A 20,933-nucleotide genomic window follows, 5' to 3' on the forward strand; every position below is an offset into this window, starting at 1 on the left:
CAATGCAGCTGTTACTGAGGAAAAGCCACATTTAGCGCAGTAAAGTTTGAGAACTGTCTGGAGGGCATCCTCGGATTTATCCCCGTCGCTAGTAATAAGAAACAGATTCGGCCTGAAATGCAAGGAAGCCGACGTACGCTTCGGCCCTCGTACATATCTCACTTGCCGGTAATTTACATATATTTACATATATTTAGAGCCGCTGCGGTGGCTCAGTGGTTAAGGTGCTCGGCTGCTGACCCGAAAGACGCGGGTTCGATCCGGACCGCGGCGGTTGAATTTCTTTGGAGGAGGAATTCTAGAGGCCCGTGTACTGTGCGATGTCAGTGCACGTTAACGAACCCCAGGTGGTCGAAATTTCTGGAGCCCTCCACTACGGCGTCTCTCATAGCCGTAGTCGCTTTGGGACGTTGATAAACCAAACCAAACCAAACCAGTTTCTCATTGAAAGAGCGATCACGCTTCGAGGAAAGCCGCCGAGGTCGTTCCTCCTGTTTCCTCCGCTCTGTGCAGAACGATCGGTCAAAATGCAACACTGCCAACCCAGTCGAACAAGTGTTCCGTGACGGGACTCCCTGTCGCGCTCGCAGACGTATCAACCTCACGAAGGAGTGAAAGTGCGAGAGGTAATAAACGAAGAAAAGAGAAGAACGTCCAGGAGTACGCGTGTTCGCTAACGACCTCTAGCGCACGGTCACAAAACCACGGGCAGACCAGAAATCACGTGCGTCGTGCGACGTGGGAGGGGAAGGGCGGCGATCGAGGTTTGTGCGGGGCAGAGATGCTAGGCGGCGTGCCTGCATCGATCGCTGCCGCCGAGTCGGCACACACGCTGGCATATGCGGCCGGGCCAGGGGCGCGCGATCAGCTGTCGCGCTCTCCTCATTTCTGGCCCTCCGGGGGTTCCCCGCCCCCACAGGACGGGGGAGTCGCACTGATCGGCGAGGGTGCGGTGTGGGGAAGAGGAGTCGCGTGTACGTGCCCTGTGCGCGCCGTTTCGCTTGTGTCGTCCGCGGGACATGAAGTATGTAACGCTATGGGGTCAGAGGCAGACAGGGCTTTGACAGCGGCGCGTCGGCACAACGATAACTGTTCGGAGAAAACGTAGTGCTGCCCGGGAGCGTTGACCGCCCCTGGATCTGTTTACTGCCGGTCTTGTTTGTGGCGCCGTAATAATGACAATGACTAGCGGGCGCGGATTTGGCGCGTATTCAGGCGGTGTTGTCCAAAGCCAGTCATGCGAGCATTTGCGAGTATGAGAGGCACCTACCTTGTAGAAATAGTGATTGTTATTTATTTGTTCTCTTTACACCACTCCCTAGGATGCATTCGTTGCATACATGCAAAAAAATTAAAAAAGATATTTAAGTTACATTATTAATGACCTTCCTAAAAATCGCGAAAATGCAATGAAATTATATTACCATGATCGGATACCACTGAAGTCCACACAAAATCTCGGCCTACAGAAAATTGTCTGTTGTTGAGGCTTTTCTTATTACGTTGACAGAACGCTATTCACAAGACTGAATTGAAAGTGTCAAGACGGTTATCCCTTTGACTAGTTTAAACGGATGAAAACATGAAAAGATTGCTTTTGTATAGTGCTGAGGTGGTAAGCGCGTTAATACAAGACCCGGCGGACCACGGGCCATTGCCCCCAAATGCTATTTTATTAAGTCATAGGGAGAGTGAGAGAGCTCTTTAATAAAAAGCCGAGGTTTTAGCCGGCATGTATATTCGCTGACGTGCTACTCTGCATAGGGTAGAGAATAGACAAATATGTAAGAAGGGTGGTAGAAAGGAGTGGGGTCATTAAGAGGGATGCAACGCAATAGTTCACGCATGATGGCTCCTTTGTATAAGACCGAAGTCATTTATTAATTCTTATCCTACTATAATTTCTGTTTATAAAAGTAATGAGATTGCCCCTCTGCAGAGAGAATGGCCTTGGCCATGCTGAGAAGCGGCTTTGCTGCAAAAGGTAGGGTAACCCTGTTTTGTACACGACGATCAATTTTTTCAGCCTTACGTAACACTAAAAAATCGTGAAGTCACGTGTCGGTGCGTCTTTGTTCGTACGCACCGCTATAGATATATAGTGTAACGTACTTGCTGACGAAGGGGGGCTTTAATAACAAGTGCGAAGACAGACAAGGCCACGCAAGCTGGGGCAGCAAGGGCGACAGATTCCACACGGCGCGAGCCCTTCTTCGTCGTCGTCAGCAGCTATGCGCCACCTGGCAATGCTAGGTGGCATTATTCCCCCCCTTATGAAAAAAGAGCGCTGTCGACGTAACAAAAAAAAATAAACAAAAAACGAGCAAAGTTCCGCAAGTGAACCGTTCCAAGACATCGTAGTGGCCGATCTGCGGTGCTGGTCACAAATTTTTCTAATGAATACCGACATCTTTTTGCAGGAACCGCTATTGCTTCTGCCGAATCTTTTATCGATACTCCTGTTTGTTTTGCTTCCGCGGCAGCCGGCACTGACGAGCCCTCCCTTGAAAACGTCGACATAAACTGCCACCTGCCTCGGGAACAACGACTGGCTTTGGAGCTTCTGCTGAAGGAATACAAGCCGTGCTTCGCTTCTTCCTCGAAGGTTCGTCAAACACCCATCACGCAGCACCGCATCATCACCTATGACGACGCTCGCCCTATACGACAGCAGCCTTACCGTGTTTCTGCTAAAGAACGGGCAGTTATTCAAACCCAGGTTCAGGAAATGCTTGATGATGGCGTTGTTCAACCTTCCCAAAGCCCGTGGTCTTCGCCTGTCGTCCTCGTTAGGAAGAAGAACGGCACTCTCCGGTTTTGTGTCGACTATCGCAAACTGAACAGTGTGACCAAAAAGGACGTCTACCCGTTGCCGCGCATTGACGATTCGCTGGATAGATTACGGCGCACTAAGTACTTCTCATCTATTGACTTGAAGAGCGGCTATTGGCAAATTGAAGTAGATGAACGGGACCGCGAAAAAACCGCTTTTGTGACTCCAGATGGCCTCTATGAATTCAAAGTGCTTCCTTTCGGTTTGTGCTCCGCCCCGGCTACGTTTCAAAGGATGATGGACACCGTCCTCACAGGCCTCAAATGGCAAAGCTGTCTTGTCTACTTGGACGACGTCATCGTTTTTTCGGAAACGTTTGATCAACATCTCCAGCGCCTGCGGGCTGTCCTCGACGCTCTCCGCTCGGCTGACCTTACCCTGAAGCCCCAGAAGTGTCATTTCGGTTACGAAGAGCTCAAATTTCTGGGTCACGTTGTGAGCGCTGAGGGAGTGCGGCCGGACCCCGAAAAGACTGCCGCCGTCGCGCGCTTTCCCGTTCCAACCGGCAAGAAAGCTGTCCAGCGCTTCCTGGGTCTCTGTGCGTACTATCGGCGCTTTATTGCGGACTTTTCCACGATTGCCGAGCCGTTGACGCGTCTCACCAGGAATACCACCTCCTTTGTCTGGACCTCTGAGCAACAGACCGCTTTCTCTACGCTCCGCCAGCGCCTTCAAACATCTCCCGTTCTTGCGCACTTCGACGAAGATGCCGATACCGAGGTTCACACCGACGCCAGTAACATCGGTCTTGGAGCTGTCCTTGTTCAACACCAAGAGGGCCTTGAGAGGGTTATCGCCTATGCTAGCCGTACTCTCTCCCGCGCCGAGAGCAATTACTCCACGTCTGAAAAAGAATGTCTTGCGGTCGTGTGGGCCACCATGAAGTTTCGCCCTTATCTATACGGCCGCCCATTCAAAGTCGTAACCGATCACCACTGCCTATGCTGGCTGGCAAATTTGCGAGACCCATCTGGACGCCTGGCACGCTGGAGCTTACGGCTCCAGGAATTTGACATCACTATTGTCTACAAGTCCGGCCGCAGACACGAAGGGGGGCTTTAATAACAAGTGCGAAGACAGACAAGGCCACGCAAGCTGGGGCAGCAAGGGCGACAGATTCCACACGGCGCGAGCCCTTCTTCGTCGTCGTCAGCAGCTATGCGCCACCTGGCAATGCTAGGTGGCAATAGCTTTCCCTTTACATAGCAACAACGTGGCAGATCAAACCTGCGCGCACAACGCCTCACGTGTGCAACTTCGCTGACGATGATGATGATGATGATGATGATGTCCTTAGGCTGAACTTCGCTGGTTTGGTGGTTCAGGCTCTTTGCGCGTCTTTTCTGCTTTCGAGGCGCCCGAACCGATAAACGAGAGACGAAAGCTTTGCCGACGCAGTCACGAGGGGATCTGATTATGTGGAATATCTTCGAGTCGTCAGCATATTGTCACATTTGAGAGTGAGTAACAATTTCGTAAAGGTAATTTATAAAGAAATTGAATAGCAGAGGCCTCAAGCTGGACCCTCGGGAAACCCCATATATCACCCTAAAGGGAAGGCACCAACGTAGCTCACGCGACGTTGTCTACATTGTAGGTAGCTAGCTACTAGCTACCAAACGAGCTGCAATAGCACTTACAAATACCATAGTTCGACAATTTTTAAAGGATTCAGTAGTTTGCTACATCAATGGCCTTGCTGCAGTCAAAATAAACAGTGTCAACCTGCTCTCGGCAGGAGACTGCAGGAGCAACACTACTTAAAGAACTGACAAGTTTGCTTTCACGAGCGACCTGTACGAAAGCCATGCTGATCCATAGTCGTGCTAGTGGCTTTTGAAAAGAAGTGACAGTTGTGAGTGAATGACTATATCAAACACCTTAGCAAACGAAGACACAATGGATACAGGCCTGTAATTGCCGGCAGCGGTGCGCTCTCCGCCTTTAAAAACTGGTACTGCGAGAGCTTCTTTCCGAGCGGCGGGAAAAGTTGACGTGCTAAGAGACGACCTAAATATTGCCAGTAGAAGTGGCGCCAGGACGTCGCAACAGCCCTTAACGATGAAAGGAGGGATGTCGTCAGCGCCACAGGGTGTTTTAAATGGCAGATGATGGATAGCGTCAGTAACTTCTAGACGAACTCTGGGCTGCATTACAGAGTACATACCACCGCCTTCCAGAGCAGGAGCGCTATTGCCATTCCCTATAAACACAGACGAGAAATACTATGCAAATATGTGCAATCGTCGATGCAATCATTGATATATATATTTTTTAATGCAATGGTGTTAGGCGGGCCATGAATGCGAAAACTGTCCGGCTCCGGCGTCTTTGTGATGCCTTCTATCTGCCGCCTGCCATTGTGGCAGGTGGAGAGAAGGAAAATCCCCCTCTCTACTTTTAAGGGACAGGAGGGAGAGGCTGGACTAGGAATGACTCAGTAAAGGTGCATAAAGGAAGCGATTACAAATAGAAATGGAATAAGGATAGAATCAGAATTGCATTAGAACAAGATTGGGATAGAATCAGAATTGCATTACAACAGAATTGGGATAGAATCAGAATTGCATTACAACAGAATTGGGATAGATTCAGAATTGGATTAGAACAGAATTGGGATAGAATCAGAATTGCATTAGAACAGAATTGGGATAGAATCAGAATTGCATTACAGCATAATTGGGATAGATTCAGAATTGGATTACAACAGAATTGGGATAGATTCAGAATTGCATTACAACAGAATTGGGATAGAATCAGAATTGCATTACAACAGAATTGGGATAGATTCAGAATTGAATTAGAACAGAATTGGGATAGACTCAGAATTGGCAGAAACCAGAATTAGAACAGATTGGTGAGTCAAAGACAATGGATGCCGCCGCGGTGGCTCAGCGGTTATGGTGCTCGGCTGCTGACCCGAAAGACGCGGGTTCGATCCCGGCCGCGGCGGCTGGAATTTCTTTGGAGGAGAAATTCTAGAGGCCCGTATACTGTGCGATGTCAGTGCACGTTAAAGAACCCCAGGTGGTCGAAATTTCCGGAGCCCTTCACTACGGCGTCATTCATAGCCTCAGTCGCTTTGGGACGTTAAGCCCCATAAACCAAAAACCAACCAACCGAAAGACAATGGAATCAGAATTGAAATGGAAAAGAACTAGAACAGATTGCCGAGTGAAAGAAGAATGCTATGGAATTTCCTCTGCATCAGTCCAATTGATCGCCCCTAAATATTCTTGTTTCTGCGCGTGCGTTCTTCGCATGTATTTAATGCACTAACCCAATAAAGGCATTCAGATGCTAGTATGCGCTCGTGTGAGCCTGTTCTGTCGCTCGTACTCCCGTTATTTTAAGGTGTTTTCCTTTCCCAACCCCCAACTCACCCAGCAGCGTACAATAATGCAGATTCGTTCAACGAGCTTGCAAACTATGAGTGCTTCGTCAAGGAAATCGTCATTTGCAACTCTTGGACTTAAATGAAGTGGCGAGAATTTCCACCCGATGCTCCTTTCTTTTTTATCTGTCCTTAGTTGAAAGAGTAAAAATTGAGTGAGAAGCGACGTTGTAGGAACCTCACTCGAACGTACAGCTCAGTTTTCACGCAGCAAAGGAACTTGTAATTGTTGCAAAGAAGAAGCGAACGCCTAATTTAAAACAGTCCCGTACGTAGGATATTTTAGATGGCATCTTTTTTCTTATTAAATGACTGCAAGTGATATATGAGAGAAAGAAAACGCCTGTAATGGAACATGAAGTCTGGTGTTACAAAGACAAGGCCAAAATATATATAAATGACGAGGTTTATCTTTCTATGCGCAGTCGATTGTACTTTGGTCAAATGTTTAGGGGAATCCCCCAAGGTGGAGTAAATTTGTAATAAGGGAGTAATTACTCATTGATATCCACCCGACCGCAGCCATACGGCTACAAAGCAAAGCTATACAGCTTTCTCAGAAACTTCGTAGTTAAATAAAAATTCGTCCTGGTTTGGGGTTCGAGCCCGGGGCCACCGCTTCACCGGAGCAGCCTACCAATTGAGCTAACAGGGACGGCAAGCTTATAGTAGGGCGAGAGCGAATTGATCAATAACTCGAAGAGGGAACTGTGTTGGTCAAATGTTTAGGGGAATCCCCAAGGTGGCGTAAATTTGTAATAAGGGAGTTTCTGAGAAACGAAGTTTCTGTGAAAGCTGTATAGCTTTCCTTTGTAGCCGTATGGCTGCGCTCGGGTGGATGTCAATGAGTAATTACTCCCTTATGATTGTACTTTCTGCTTGCTCGAAAGATGAGTGCGAGATTGTTCCTAAAGACGAGTATTACTCGAAACCCAACTTTCTGCTAGACAGGGAAACTTAAATTTTTAGCTGAGGTATTCAGATAAGCGTTTAGATTACTTTGTAATATTTCGAGATGACTCCTGAGCGCCGTATTCTTTTTGAGAATTTCTTTACAGAGGTAACCAAGGAGCACGTTTTACTAAAAATGTATGCTCAACACAACCGGCAATGTCTGATAAAAACCAAGATCTGCACTTCTATGCTGAAGCTTAGAATTCAGGGGTTTTGGCAGCAAAAGGGCCGAGGCTGCGCAGCTGACGACCCAGCTTTTCCGGAATACTCTATGAATAGAGAGCATTGTTGCGGCCGAGCACAAGAAGCTCCGGCGTCGGCTCTTGTCAGTATAATGCGGGATATTATGGGCCTATCCGCCTCTATTGCCAGCAAGATCATTACAGACAATGCCACTGTGATCTTGCACGCACTGAAAACTGATGCCGTGACCTTACGCAAGCGCGTGATGTCATATAAGCCTGATCTATGGAACCAATTATTCGCGTTCTCAATTCTGCAAAGGCTTTTTCAAGAGAATAAGGGCAACTTTTGTATTGCAGAATAAAACACTTTTTTTTACGTGTCTGCTGACTGATGTAATGAACAGCTGCTTGAAGCCAGTTCGAAGCCGAGTAAAGATTCATCATCATCATCACCAGAAGCAGCAGCAGCATCAGCCAGACTACGCCCAGTGCAGTGCAAAGACCTCTCCAATGTCTCTCCAATTAACCCTGTCCCTTGACCAGTAGCGGCCACCGCATCCCCGCAAACTTCTTAATCTCATGCGCCCACCTAACTTTCTGCCGCACCCTGCTGCGCTTGCCTTCTCTTCGAATCCACTACGTCACCCTTAAGGAATAGCGGTTATCGTGCCTTCGCATTACATGCTCTGCCCAAGCACATTTCTTCCTCTTGATTTCGACTAGGATGTCATTAACTCGTGTTTGTTCCCTACCCCACTCCACCCACTTGCGAACTAGTGAGCGAGACTCGAGCCATCTGACTACACGAAGGCGCACTTTATATACTCTCTGCATCCATGTATGCTTACTATCTTGGTCAAAAGTCTTAAGGCCAAAGGCTTTTCGCTTCAGCCCCATAACAGAGCTATTACGGCACTATTAAACATCAAATGACGTTGAAATGCTAGCAAAAAGTTTATTCTGAATGAGAAAAGCTTCCTGCTTCACTTGTGTTTTGAATGATCCGCTGTACGGCGCATTCTAGGGACATTCACTTCGCTGAGGGTGAATCCTGTGGCCTTAGGACTTTTGTCTAAGACTGTGCATGCGGTGTACCTGGGTTTGAGAGCTAGTCAAGGCCCTTGTGGCTTTCTCCCTCAGCTGTTTTTCACAGCTGATGAAGGGAATGAGTGAATAATTTATTATTATTATTTTTACACTGTGTGAAAAAAAAAGGCAGGTACATAACACGCCCTGTACATTGACCCGCCTTTCCTTTCTTCTGTGTCACTGTCTTTCTCTCGGACATTTTTTTTTTTGTTCGAGTGAACTGCGAAGCTCACACCGGTGAATTCGTGGTAGTTACATTTTTCCTTCATTCTGAAATGTTTTCAACCTAAATTACCTGAAATTAGCTGTTATTTCTGCATGTACTTGTCGTTATGCCTGAAGTGCTTCATTGGGATTATAACTCAGCTGGATCGTTTTATTTAAAATCTCTTACCCACGCACTGATAACTCAGCCGTGACCAGCTTGCCAGATGAAATCTGCGCGGTGGTAAACGTCTTGTTTGTTCTGCTTTACAGAATGAACTAACTCATCCATACATTGCCTAATACGAATCGCAGCGGTGGTCTAGTGGCTTGAGAAATCGCATGCAGGAGGTTCGGGGTTCGATACCCAGCGCCGATGATACATTGGGTAGAAGCTTTCATCTGGCCTGGGTCTGGGCTTCTCTTTTGTAAAACGCTTGGAAAATATTGTTAAGATGGAAAATACTTTATGCCATGGCACACTCTGGCGAAAGCTTTCCTTGCGCCATTAAAGGTCATCATTGTCATCATCATTGTATCAAACGACTAAAATCCACCTCTTCTTTCTCTACAGCATGGAGACTCTGTATTCTGGTGTGCTAAGGATGGATGGATGGATGGATGGATGGATGGATGGATGGACGGACGGACGGACGGACGGACGGACGGACGGACGGATGGATGGATGGATGGATGGATGGATGGATGGATGGATGGATGGATGGATGGATGGATGGATGGATGGATGGATGGATGGATGGATGGATGGATGGATGGATGGATGGATAGGAGCCCCCCCCTTTGAAACGGGGTGGTGGCACCCCGTTTGCCACAATGCTCAGCTTTTCTTTCTTTATTTTTGTTCAACTGTGTTGTCAATTCTCATTAAGATTCGCCATCTTCTTTACCCACGGTTTCCTACACTCCTAACCTTAAGTCACATCACTGGGCTAAACGCTGAGGTTAACCTGCGCTTAACCTCAGCGTTTAGCCCAGTCCCAAGAACCTCTGCTTTTCAGCCACCAATCCTCCAATCGCTCTTTGCTAACTTCCACTGCAGATTTATTTACGTGACCATTGTTATCTTTAAACCCTAGGGCCTCGGGAAGAGTGACTCGGGAAGGCGTGCGGAATACAGCGCCACCGACTACGACTGTGCCAACAACAAAAAAAATTACCCGAAAGAGAGCAGAGCACGCCGTTTCGGAGAACCAAAATGGAAGACTCAACAGCCGTTCCTTGCTCTTCTGTCTACGGGGGTCCCGCGGTAAGAGCGCATGCTCCGTTTCATCAGAGGGAAGCCGAGGGGCGCCGAGGAAAAGAAGGCTCGCGGGGAAGAGAGGTGAGGAGGAGGAGAGAGCGGGGGGCGGAGAGGGGGGGAGGAGGCACGTGACCCCACAGCGGCGTCGGCGGCGGCGGCAGCAGCTACGGCGGCCGGCCCAAGGTGCGGCGCGAGGCAGCGTGCGGCTGGGATCCGCCGCGACCGGCAGCACCACGCAGCGCAGGTGAGTCGCCGACTCCGGCGCCTCTTCTCCCTTCGCGCCGGCGACTGCGCGCGCTCGCCCGCTCCCATTCAACAAGCTCCCGTCGCAGCAAGGCGAAGCTCGCGCTGTCGATGTAAACAATGTCGCGACGTGCGTCGCGTCGTGATTTCAGAGACTTCGTGCCGTACTGACGCAGCCAACGTGCGTTTTCTTGCGCGACTAACGCGTGTAACGATTGTCAGTCGCTAGATGTCTGAAGTCGTACCTTCTCACAAGGCGTCATAACGGTTAAACTAACCTGTAAATGACAAGGAAAACCTCCTGCTCAATTGTCGACCTGTACCGATGACTTAACACTACGGACGCGTGCTCACTTGAGCAACAGCCTTCGTTGAACTTGGCACACGTGCACGATATATGTCGTTTTCTTCGTGAAGCAAGTAAAGTAGTATTCGTGTGGGATGGGGAAGAAAATACCAGTGATGACTCGCTCCGAAATCTCTGGCATTTGTTTACTTTTTCCTTTTGTGAAAATCGTGGTGGAGGGTCCGGCTGTTTGCAACTTGCGATGCCTCATCCGCTACTGCTAGGGGCGAAGTTTTTCGGGGAATTGACGCAGACGACAGCGATGTCCCATTCTGTTCATTTCAGCATTAGCGAAATTTCGGTCTAGCAGTAGTTTTGCTACGTGTTCGTCGAGTCAACAAGATGCGATATAAACGTTCCCGAAATTCGTACTTCTTCTCTCCTCCTGCCTCATGCCTACCTAGTGTTCTTAGGAGAACCCTGCGAGCAAGGCTTGCTTTGTCGTTCTCAGTCGGTGACCTTCCCCTCTTCTAGCAGGGACAGTAAATGAGTGGGGTGAGGACTGTGAGACTTTGCACACACGTGGGCGGGGTTGTCCTTTCTATGAAAGAATTTCCGCTCTTACCAGACGCGTTCGTTTCGGTGGTGCTTTTCAGTGCAACCTGGAAAAGATTCATTAACGCATTTAATTCATCTTGTCAATGCTACTTGTCCCCCGGCTGGTATCTTCGCCAGAAAACACAGCACGTTTTAGCGACAGGTGGCACTATGCGCCTGTTCAAAGGACTTCACTTAGCGCAAACTTATACCCCTTTCATGCTGAAAAAAAAAATTGAAGAAAATTACCTGCCGACACAACAGATTTTTTGCAGTATGTCGTGCCGTGTACTTATATTAACAACGAAACATTTTGCACTAGCAACATAATTTTCTGAGGTATTGTTCTGCCCCTGAGTACAGAATAATACCGCGGAAAAAACTTACGACCAATAGACTAGATACTTTGTCGTATTCGGAGAAAGATTCTGTCGTTTTTTTTTTTTCGACTGAATTTCCCTACCACAGACGTCGGGTCTTTCTTCTTCAACAAATTTACGCATTCATCCATTCAGTGAATGTGAGGTGCCACTATGAAAACTTCTAGGGGCCAATTTTCTACACGTACACGCACGAAATACGGACGCATAGTATACGCAGATACGGTCCGGTGCCGCATACCGGAAAACTCCACTTTCGTTCCGCTTAAATATTTACACCCGCGGCGCCCCGATCAAAGTGCCCGCCGGAGCAGAGAGAAAGAGAGGCGACGTTGTCTTCATCAATGCTCCGGACGAGCATCAAGCGTTCGTAGCACGCCAGCCGCTATTCGATGGCCCATTACAACGCGTGCTTGCGAGATCGATTCGTAATCTGCGACGCGCGCGCATTCGCGGCCGAGTCCGGAAAAGAGCGACGCGTCCTGATTTCCCCGTCGTATATGCGAAGGAACCAGCGAAATTCGCGCGCTAGATTGACGTCCGCGCAAAGCCAACTGCACTGCTGCAGCTGTGCGCTGATTGTACGATTCCTCCCTGCTGATTGTACGATTCCTCCCTGGCAACAATTCCTCCCTGGATTCATCCCTGGATTCTTCCTGCTCGGAGTTGCTCGCGGGACGAAAGATAACGTGTCGTTTTGTTGTTCCATCCTCGCATCCAATAGTCCTAAATCCTCGGCGACGGGAAATACAAGCGCTGGAGGGTTAAAGTGCAGCGAGAACGCGGATTAAGCAAAAAAGAAAAGAAAGGCGGTAAAGCGTACCAAAATCGCGGGAGTAAAATGAATTCAGCGGCATTAATTTAGACCTCGCAGAAAGTTGGCGATCAATCAAAAAAAAAAAATGCTTGGTTAGCCACGTGTTCGTAACTTCCTCACTGATTACAACTGAAATGAATTGTAATCAGTAAGGCATATAGCGATTGCTCAGCGCTTTTAATTTGACGCCTGTTTCGTTGCAGAAGATAACAGTATTCTAGAAGTATCTTGTAATCGGAGAATCTGACTATTACGCAACATTGGGAGCTTTGGTGAAAGCATTCCCGAGGTCACGAGTTAAGTGCCCGGATTCTTATGCCGCGGTCACTGTGGGAAAACGACCCCTGTCGCTCAGATGATAACACGCGTGCATCAGGCACAGCACTATGATTTCAACAAATGGAGCGCAAAACATCTGCCTAATTGGTTTGGTTTATTGTGGTTTAACGTCCCGAAGCAACTCAGGCTATGAGGGACGCCGTACTGAAGGGGTCCGGAAATTTCGACCACCTGGGGTTCTTTAACGTGCATTGACATCGCACAGTACGCGGGCCTCCAGAATTTCGCCTTTATCGAAATTCAGCCGCCGCGGCCGGGATCGAACCCGCGTCTTTCGGGTCAGCAGCCGAGCGCCGTAACCACTGAGCCACCGCGGCGGGGCAACAACATCTGCCTGAGTTAGGAGCTATGCTTGTATAATGCTGTCGAATTTGTTCACTTCTTTGTTAAACTGAATGAACGACTTAGCGAGATGCTGCCTGAAACCTTAGCGATGTCGTTGGAATATAAAGTGAAACGATGCTGTGAACACAGCAGTTATGAAGGCGTGTGCATGTAGGGGATATTCGGTGGTGTTAAGATGAGTCACTATCTAATGTCATAGTCGAAAAAAAATGGAACCGAAACCAAGGGGAGCCGGGGAGATAGGTCATGTGACTCGGGTGGAGGTGACCTGTGTGGTCCATGGGGTCGGCTCTATCGAGGGGTGTGTGTTACGCAGCACACGGTACACCCTTCCCTTGTACTCGATCTCCTTGACTGAGGGCTTGCAGGTTTTTTTCCTTATATACGGAAACGGCTTATTCAGCGAACAAAATACAATGCAAAGTCAGCACAGTGATAGGATTAAGAATTTGAGCAAAGTTAATTAATTTTCAGAGGTTTTGACGGGAACAATAGCGCGCTCTCCCTGTATTTTTGAGCTCCTTACGAAGTATCCTTCAGGAAGCAGCGTACGCGTCCGAAGCAATGAACCTAAAATGACGAAGAAGCAGCGCCAAGGGCTCTGAAAAATCAATCAGCTTTTATCACATATTTTTGCTTGCACTTCGTAAACTGCAGACAGTGTTTGTCTTGTCCGCTGTCCATCTACTAAATTTAAACAGTGATCATAGATGCTTGAAGGGGCAGTTGACTGAACACGCATGCACGCACGCACGCACGCACGCACGCATGCACGCACAAAGACATAAAAGTTAAAGGTTGAACATTAGTTCAGCTTCTTTCACGAACTCCTGCCACAAATGTTTGCGCACATTGCTTTGCGTCTTATTTGTTGCTTTGTCGAGTGTAAAGCTCACTTCGAAACTGATCATTAAACACAAGGAAAGCAAGAGATGCACAATGCGTAAGAAAAGATGGTAATGTGATTAATCATGCCGCGCTTACTTGGAGCGTGTAATGAAGGGATCGGTGCCGCGAGCTCCAAATGACGGGCTTCCACGCCGTCGCACCTTTTCGAAAGTCTCGCTTCATTTTAATCGTGTTCCTCTTTATTAATTCCCAAAGTTTGTTGAGAGCTGCGTGCCTCCGCCGAAATAGCGGAGCGTTAGCGCGCCTGGCAACGCTGTGAAGACTTGTTTAAAACTGAGGCGATCGGCAACACGCAGGATAGAATTCCTGCACCCGTTACGCTGGTTTCTTTGCTTTAGAGATTCCTCTTGCGTAGGCGTGAATGTGGGTGTGTGGGAATGGGAGGGAGGATGGGGAGGGCAGCAATATGAAGCGAAAACTTTGTTTGCTCCATCAGCCCGTTATTCGCACCGCGCATTCAGGCGCGAGGATTTTCGTAGGCCTGGCGACTGCATGAAACGCCTGCGAAAAGCACTTTCGCTTCGCCAATGTGGGTTACTTGAGTATTGCGTGAACTAGATAAATAACAACGCTGGTTTATTTCTGCATAGTCGTGGGAAACAATTCCTAATATTTACTACAAAACGAAGAAAATGAGCTGCCAGATAATCCGGCGTGTAGTATACGCAGCTGACATATCGGTTGTTATCATACACTGAGAGGTGTTTATGGGGCGCCTTCCGCCACTGACAACGCGAGACCTCGTTCCGCAATCACGTGAACACGCTTGCACGCGCCTTGCATTACTTTCGTTATCCTCAGGTGTGACGCGCGTGAATTGGATCCTCCCGCTTCTTGCAACCTTGGTAGTAAACCGCTGCCAAATGTCCTTCGGACACTGCACGGAGTCGAGAAGTGACAGGCTGCAAACATATACGGCGGGTTCGACGCGAGGAGCACTCACTAGGGACGCTGCCCGAAAGCATTCGCAAATGTGTGCCCACACATTTCATAGACAAAAGTTGGCGTTTACGCCCTGCGGGAAACTCAGAGATAGCAGTGGAGCCTGTCCGCGTTGGTGACGCTTCACACTTGACTGACAGCACAACTCCAGACACTAGCGCTCTCGCGCGGCCGAAGCTACAGAGAGTGGGGTTCACTGCTCTAGAAAAGATTCATCGTGGTGGGCTTACAAGCACTTGTAAGGAAAGGCACGGTAGCAGTCTTATACTTTGCATGTACAACTTAAATGAAAATTGGTGTTTGTGGAAAAGAAACGACGCAGCAACTGTCTCGCATATCTCGGTGGACATCTGAACCGCGCCGTAAGGGAAGGGATAAAGGAGAAAGTGAAAGAAGAAAGGAAGAAAGATATGCCGCAGTGGAGGTCTCGGCACTAATTTAGACCACCTGAGGATCTTTAATGCGCACACTGACATCGCACGTAAGCACACGGGCGCCTTTTGCGCTTCGCCTCCACCGAAACGTGGCCAAATTTGAACCCGCCGGCTTAGTAGCCGAGCGCCCTGACCACTGAGCCACAGCGGCAGGTACCTGGACCATTTTCTTGAAGGAAAAGATGGAGGAAGGAGGAAAGGGGCGGAAATTTAAAAAAAAATGACGTTTGCGCAAGCCTTGGCTGAATTTCTCACTGGAAGGGGCATGGGTAAACGTAAATTTTTTGCTTGTTAGAGACTATAGCTATTTGCTGTTAGCGTCATCAGCGGAATGGACAAATCATTCTAAATTAATTCGAGTAAGGCCACTCGGTCTACCACTCACGTAATGCACAGCGTCGAGGAAAGCAGCCATGTAAACAGAGAATTTTTTTATTTTTTTTTGGAAGCGCAAAAAGTTGTTAACAGACATACAATACCGACGTGGCATTGCATACTCGTGTTCTCGGATTTTACATTGACAACTATGGGAAGGACTATCGCCGGGGTCTGCTTAGCCCGTTGCGATCCTTCACCTAATGTGTCATCGGAAAGTAAGCCTGATAGGGGGATCTTGGAAGAAATCGCTGCTGTGGTTGGGGTGTCTTACATCGATCGCTATTACATCGCTTCTGATGGGAGCGAAAGCCCGGAAACATCGCTCTTTTTTATTTCTTAATGCGTACTAGAACTTGGAATATACTTGCCCGACACAGGCGGCCCAATAGGCATACCGTCCCCCTGTACGTGCTTTATGAAAGCGATGATAGCTGCCTTTTAGCTTGCTGTAAAATCGTGACGCACGGACGCACTTTCTGTCCGCCGCCTTACAGGTGAGGCCCGGTTGAGAACGAAAATTGAGGCCGCGACCTCCTCTTCAACAGTAAAGTGGCATACACCGCGCAAGAATCGCGCCAAGTGATTGAAGACTTGGAGACTGCGTAGGTCGCTGTTTGCGCGTCAGCTCATTTTATCTTTATTTTTTGGCGTCTTAACGGAGCCCACTCTTAAGCACCAATCTGTACCGCTCCGTGTCCACGCTCGGTTACGCAGTCTCAGATGCTAGCGTGGCGACTTAGTGGCGCCTCGTCACAAACACAATCGCTTCCACGCGTTGCATGCGGGGCTAAATTGGTCATCCTTACATCACATCACTGTCGTCAATGGCCAGCAGAATTGATGCCTCCCTAGATGAGCAGATGGGCGGCTGACTTGAAGTTGTCGTGGCACAAAGTTTGACAGAGTACCTTCTGGTCACGTATTGCGTAAAGGTAAATTCTTGCACGATTAATCGAGACGCTTGGTTTTTAGATGTTTGAGAATCTGTACAGGCACTGAAGCGTCTCACTGCTAACCACCAATTTTGTTAGTAGATTTCACTGTTCTGCCATAAAGTTCTCATTCACGTTCCCTAACGCTTTGTCTTGTAAGACGAAAACACTATATTCTGCGCGTTCTTATGGCCTCCCTGGGATTGACTTGTCTTCTTTAGGATTGGTTAGAACACCGCTTGCCTTCTTTGTTTTGTCGTTGATTCACGCAACATGCCTACCAGCAGAGAGCAAAACTACTACAGGGGCTACTTTACCTATCGTATACAGACGGCGACTTAGACCATACGCACAATTTTTTTTTTTTCCAAAGTCACGAGCGACGCTCGAACTTTAGATGGTCCGCTCATTCTTCAATACTTTGTGTTTTAATGCCTCGTGGGTACAAAACGCATCGTACGTCACAAAATTCGCCTATTAGTTGGAGGGAACTGATGTCTCCAGACCGGAGTATGCCCAATGGCTGAAGGAAAATGACGCCAGCAGACGCGAACATTCCCTTTAGCGGCAGAGGAGGGAGAGGAATGACATCACCAGACCGGAAGTTACGTCACTTCCTGTGAACACATCAACAGCGACTAATTCTTTCGCACTGTCAATACCTACTGAAAAAAGATGTACCTGCGATTTTTTTTTTTTTTTACGGATAACGATTTGGTGTGTCAGCCAATTGAATGAGGCGCCGGAAATAAAGGTGATTGGTTTGGTTTGGTTTTATAGGGTTTAACGTCCCAAAGCGACTAAGGCTATGAGAGACGCTGTAGTGGAGGGCTCCGGAACTTTCGACCACCTGGGGTTCTTTAACGTGCACTGACATCGCACAGTACACGGGCCTCTAGAATTTCTCCTCCAAAGAAATTCAATCGCCGCGGCCGGGATCGAACCAGCGGAAATAAAGGTGAAGAAGAGCTGTAGTTGGCAGTGACCTGTTTGCTGTTTATAGAGTCTTCAGTTTCCTGCGCCCCCTATGCAACGATGTCGCACCGTGGAGTAGCTGTCGGGTCCGAAAACGTCACAAGGACTAAATTATAGTCAGATTAGATTAGCTCGCGGGGCCACGCAGCCGCGTCTGTGTAGTACAAGCGACACAACTGAGCGAGTTATTCCGCCGTGCGGGCAGGAATCCCCTGCCACTAATGTACATCATTCACCGCGTACGTGCCTTTGCTTGTTTGTTTATACCCAACGTAAAGTGCACGTTGGCGTCCTTTACGCAATCTGACTAGAGCGCGTGGGTTGCGGAAGCCCGCTTTAGGATAGAGAGAGAGAAGGGTGGGTGGGGAAGAGGGAACCCGCACAGGACCAGCCTAGAAGCCCAGGAGCGTCGGACGGCCTTGCTTTCTGGTGGAACAAACTCAATTATATCCTCCCTTCTCGCTGCGAGCGGGGGCGGCGGCGGCGACAAAGCAACGCTGTCAAAGTGTCAACAACCGGGGCGTTTTGCGGCGCGCTGCTTTCATTAGTGGCCTAGCAACCGGCCGGGTTTCGCTTTCGCTCAGGTATACACACTACGGGAAGGCAGGCAGTCACCGCCGATGTAGCAGCCTCCTCTTTCTCTAAAGCAGGGGTTCTCAAACTTTTTTGCTTGGAGGAACCCCAAAAGCCTTCAATAAGTTCCAGGGAACCCCCCCCCCCCCCCCCCCCCCCCCCCTGCTTTCACTTACCAGCAATGTTGTCGAGTGCATTTTTGCAAAGAGAGAGTTGCAAAAGTTAAATGTGTGATGGGTGGTACTGCTTCCCTTTTAAGAGCAAGTCAAAGCGTGGCTCAGTAGCACTCGGAGCCAGTCTCATATCAGCTGCCGGGTCAGGGCCGGTGAGGTTCTCGCGGAACCCAAGAAGACAGCCCGCGGAACCCCTGTGTTCCGCGGAACCCAGTTTGAGAACCCCTGCTCTAAAGCTTTGGCTCAGTTGTGTTTTTTTCTTCTTTTCAGTTTTTTTTTTTGCTTAGCACCGGAGGTGGCTTGTTATTCCTACCGGAAACTGGCCGCCTCGTCCCATGGCTTGGTTTCCCAGGAAATGCGATTAGATTGCTAACGTAGTGGAGGATGTGTATTAGGACCTGCCCGCAGGCGCGCTTACAGGTGCCTTGAGGTGAGGTACCGTTTTCGTGTTTTTTTTTGTTGTGTTTGTTTAATAATCAGGAGTCAGATAAAGTGAACGTGCGGCCGTTTTGCTCGATGGTGCATGAGGAGAGGCAAGTTACCCCGCATGGTTTGCCGAGACCTCGTTTTATCTAGTTCGGCTCGAACTTTAGAAAGAAAATGCTGGAATGATGCGAGCAGACGGAATGCAGGAAAGGAAAATTTTTCTTTGAAGCACGAAGGACGGTAAAATTCTGAGAACGTCTTTGCAGGGTAATTGGTGCCTACTGAAAGGGGTTTACAGCGCAGACAGAAACACAGGAAGAAGCGAAGTGACAGAAAAGAGCGTTGTTCCCTTTTCAAGAAACACCTTTCAAAAATTTGTGCCTTGCGTAAACGTAGAAATGCTCACGTTCAAGAGAACTGCTACAAAAAAAAAATGTATGCTAAGCGTTGATTTGATGATTTCAGACGCCCAATATGAGGCATCGTATTACACAGCAGCCATTTCTATAGAGATACATCTTTGATGTTATTCGACGGTCGCACGATTAACGCTGATTGCCTCACTAGCCGCGTTTACATGAATGCGACAAAAGTCGACTCCAGACCACTTTTTGAGGGAAAGGGCAGGTTTTGAGAAGCAAAGGCGCTACTCGCCCTCTACTCTCTTCATCAACGTTTTTGCACTTTCCCTCGAAAAGCGGACTGGAGTCGACTTCTGTCGCATTCATGTAAACACGGCTACTGATCGCGATTTGTTGAGCGTTGTGGATGAATACCATAGAGAATATACTTCATAATACAAGAAAGATCTGAGGGCGTTTTCTCCTTCCTAAGCAGCTACCAAGCCCACTAGTTTTTCTGGGATTGCGATTCCATGAGGCGGCCTCATCGAAGTTTCGACAGGATGGGGGATGCTGTGGACGTTTGCGGGAATATCCCAAAAGTTATCTTTCCATTAACTTACAGCAGGGGGGAGTGTGAAGCAGGATGAGGAGCGCGGCGTTACAGAAAATATTAGGGAAGGGGAAGTGCGGGGGGGGGGGGGCAGAAGTTATCTGAAGGTTGGTGTGTGAGGAACGAATTAGGTGATTTAGGTGCACACACAAAAATTGGAATGGATGAGGGAAAGTGATGGAGTAGGAGGCTGTAAAGAGCATGCTGTTGCAACCAAGGACGAAGAAGAAAAGAAAATAAAAACAATTCTGAACTTCCAGTGGCCGTTAGTAAGCATATTAGCCTGGATATTAGCTTAGCCGAGTGAACATGGACCAATACACCCGCCATTTGCTGATGTGCTGTTGGCCCATAATATCCCGCATAGTAAGAATGTTTAAACGCGTACTCATTTATATGCCATACCTTCTTAAGCGAAATCAATCGCATACTGCCGCACACGACACAAAGCACTCGTCATGAGCATGATATGTCGCACAAAGCGGTTTAATAACCCTTTGTATCATGTTTTCAAAATGATAAAATGTTCTTTTCCTTCAGAAATCTCGTCTTGAAAGCAGCCTCAGATTTTATTAAAGAGAGAGCATTATATCTCTCATGAGTCAGAAAATCCGTCGTTCCTTCCACGACAAACGAGCCGAAAATCCACGTGACCTCATGACGTCCTTGGCAGTGCCTACATCATCAGGAAAGGTAAAAAACAAAACTTCTGAAAAAAAAATTTCTTCCGAAGTGTGTTTTAAAAGCACACCGGCGCGAAAAGACCAACTTTTACAATATTTGGTCGAAATTCTTTTGCGTGCGCTGGGCGTTACTATAGCTGCCCGATTTTAATTTTTACTGCTTCCATAAACATCAGACATGCTAATTCCGAATATTTCGACTCAATATTGAGTCTGCATTTAATAAAGCCCGTTCGAAATCGCTGCCTTTTTGAGCTCATGAACGACCATGCGCCGCCGTCGGCTGGCACACACGCACTACTCGACTACGTCACTTATTAAGATCTTCAGAAACGTAGAGATATCTTCAACTTTCGTTTGCCCTAAAATAATAGCTTTATAAGAAATTCAGAAAGTGAAAAAAGGTTTTCCAATTATTTGCACGCGTAATTGCACTCTGTTATACTGCAGCGCGTGGTCATACATCAATCACTGACCTGGGGACCAGTTTCGGTTTCGGTTCTGCATCTCCATCCTCCTCGCTTCAGTATCAGCGGCTCGACATAGCCTTGCTTACGTGAACCTATCTAGGTGGTGTTCCTTGACAGCGTGGTTTGAGTCAGAGAATCGAGCTGAGCAAGGCCAGCC

The 20,933-nt window shown here is 48.2% G+C and overlaps 1 protein-coding gene across 2 annotated transcripts in view; it reads left to right on the forward strand.

The window, feature by feature from the left end:
• The first annotated feature begins 10,061 nt into the window (after positions 1 to 10,061).
• The window catches only part of LOC149339311 (uncharacterized), a 276,702-nt gene continuing 265,830 nt past the window's right edge, over positions 10,062 to 20,933 (forward strand). The window contains exon 1 of one of the 2 annotated variants that reach the window (XM_089550452.1): positions 10,062 to 10,164. The gene's annotated coding sequence lies outside the window, so the exon portion shown is untranslated. The remainder of the gene's footprint in view (positions 10,165 to 20,933) is intronic. The other variant, XM_089550454.1, reaches the window with a different exon arrangement.

Source organism: Amblyomma mixtum, chromosome 6 (genome assembly GCF_055824585.1).
Source record: "Amblyomma mixtum isolate Tamu chromosome 6, ASM5582458v1, whole genome shotgun sequence".
NCBI lineage: Eukaryota > Metazoa > Arthropoda > Arachnida > Ixodida > Ixodidae > Amblyomma > Amblyomma mixtum.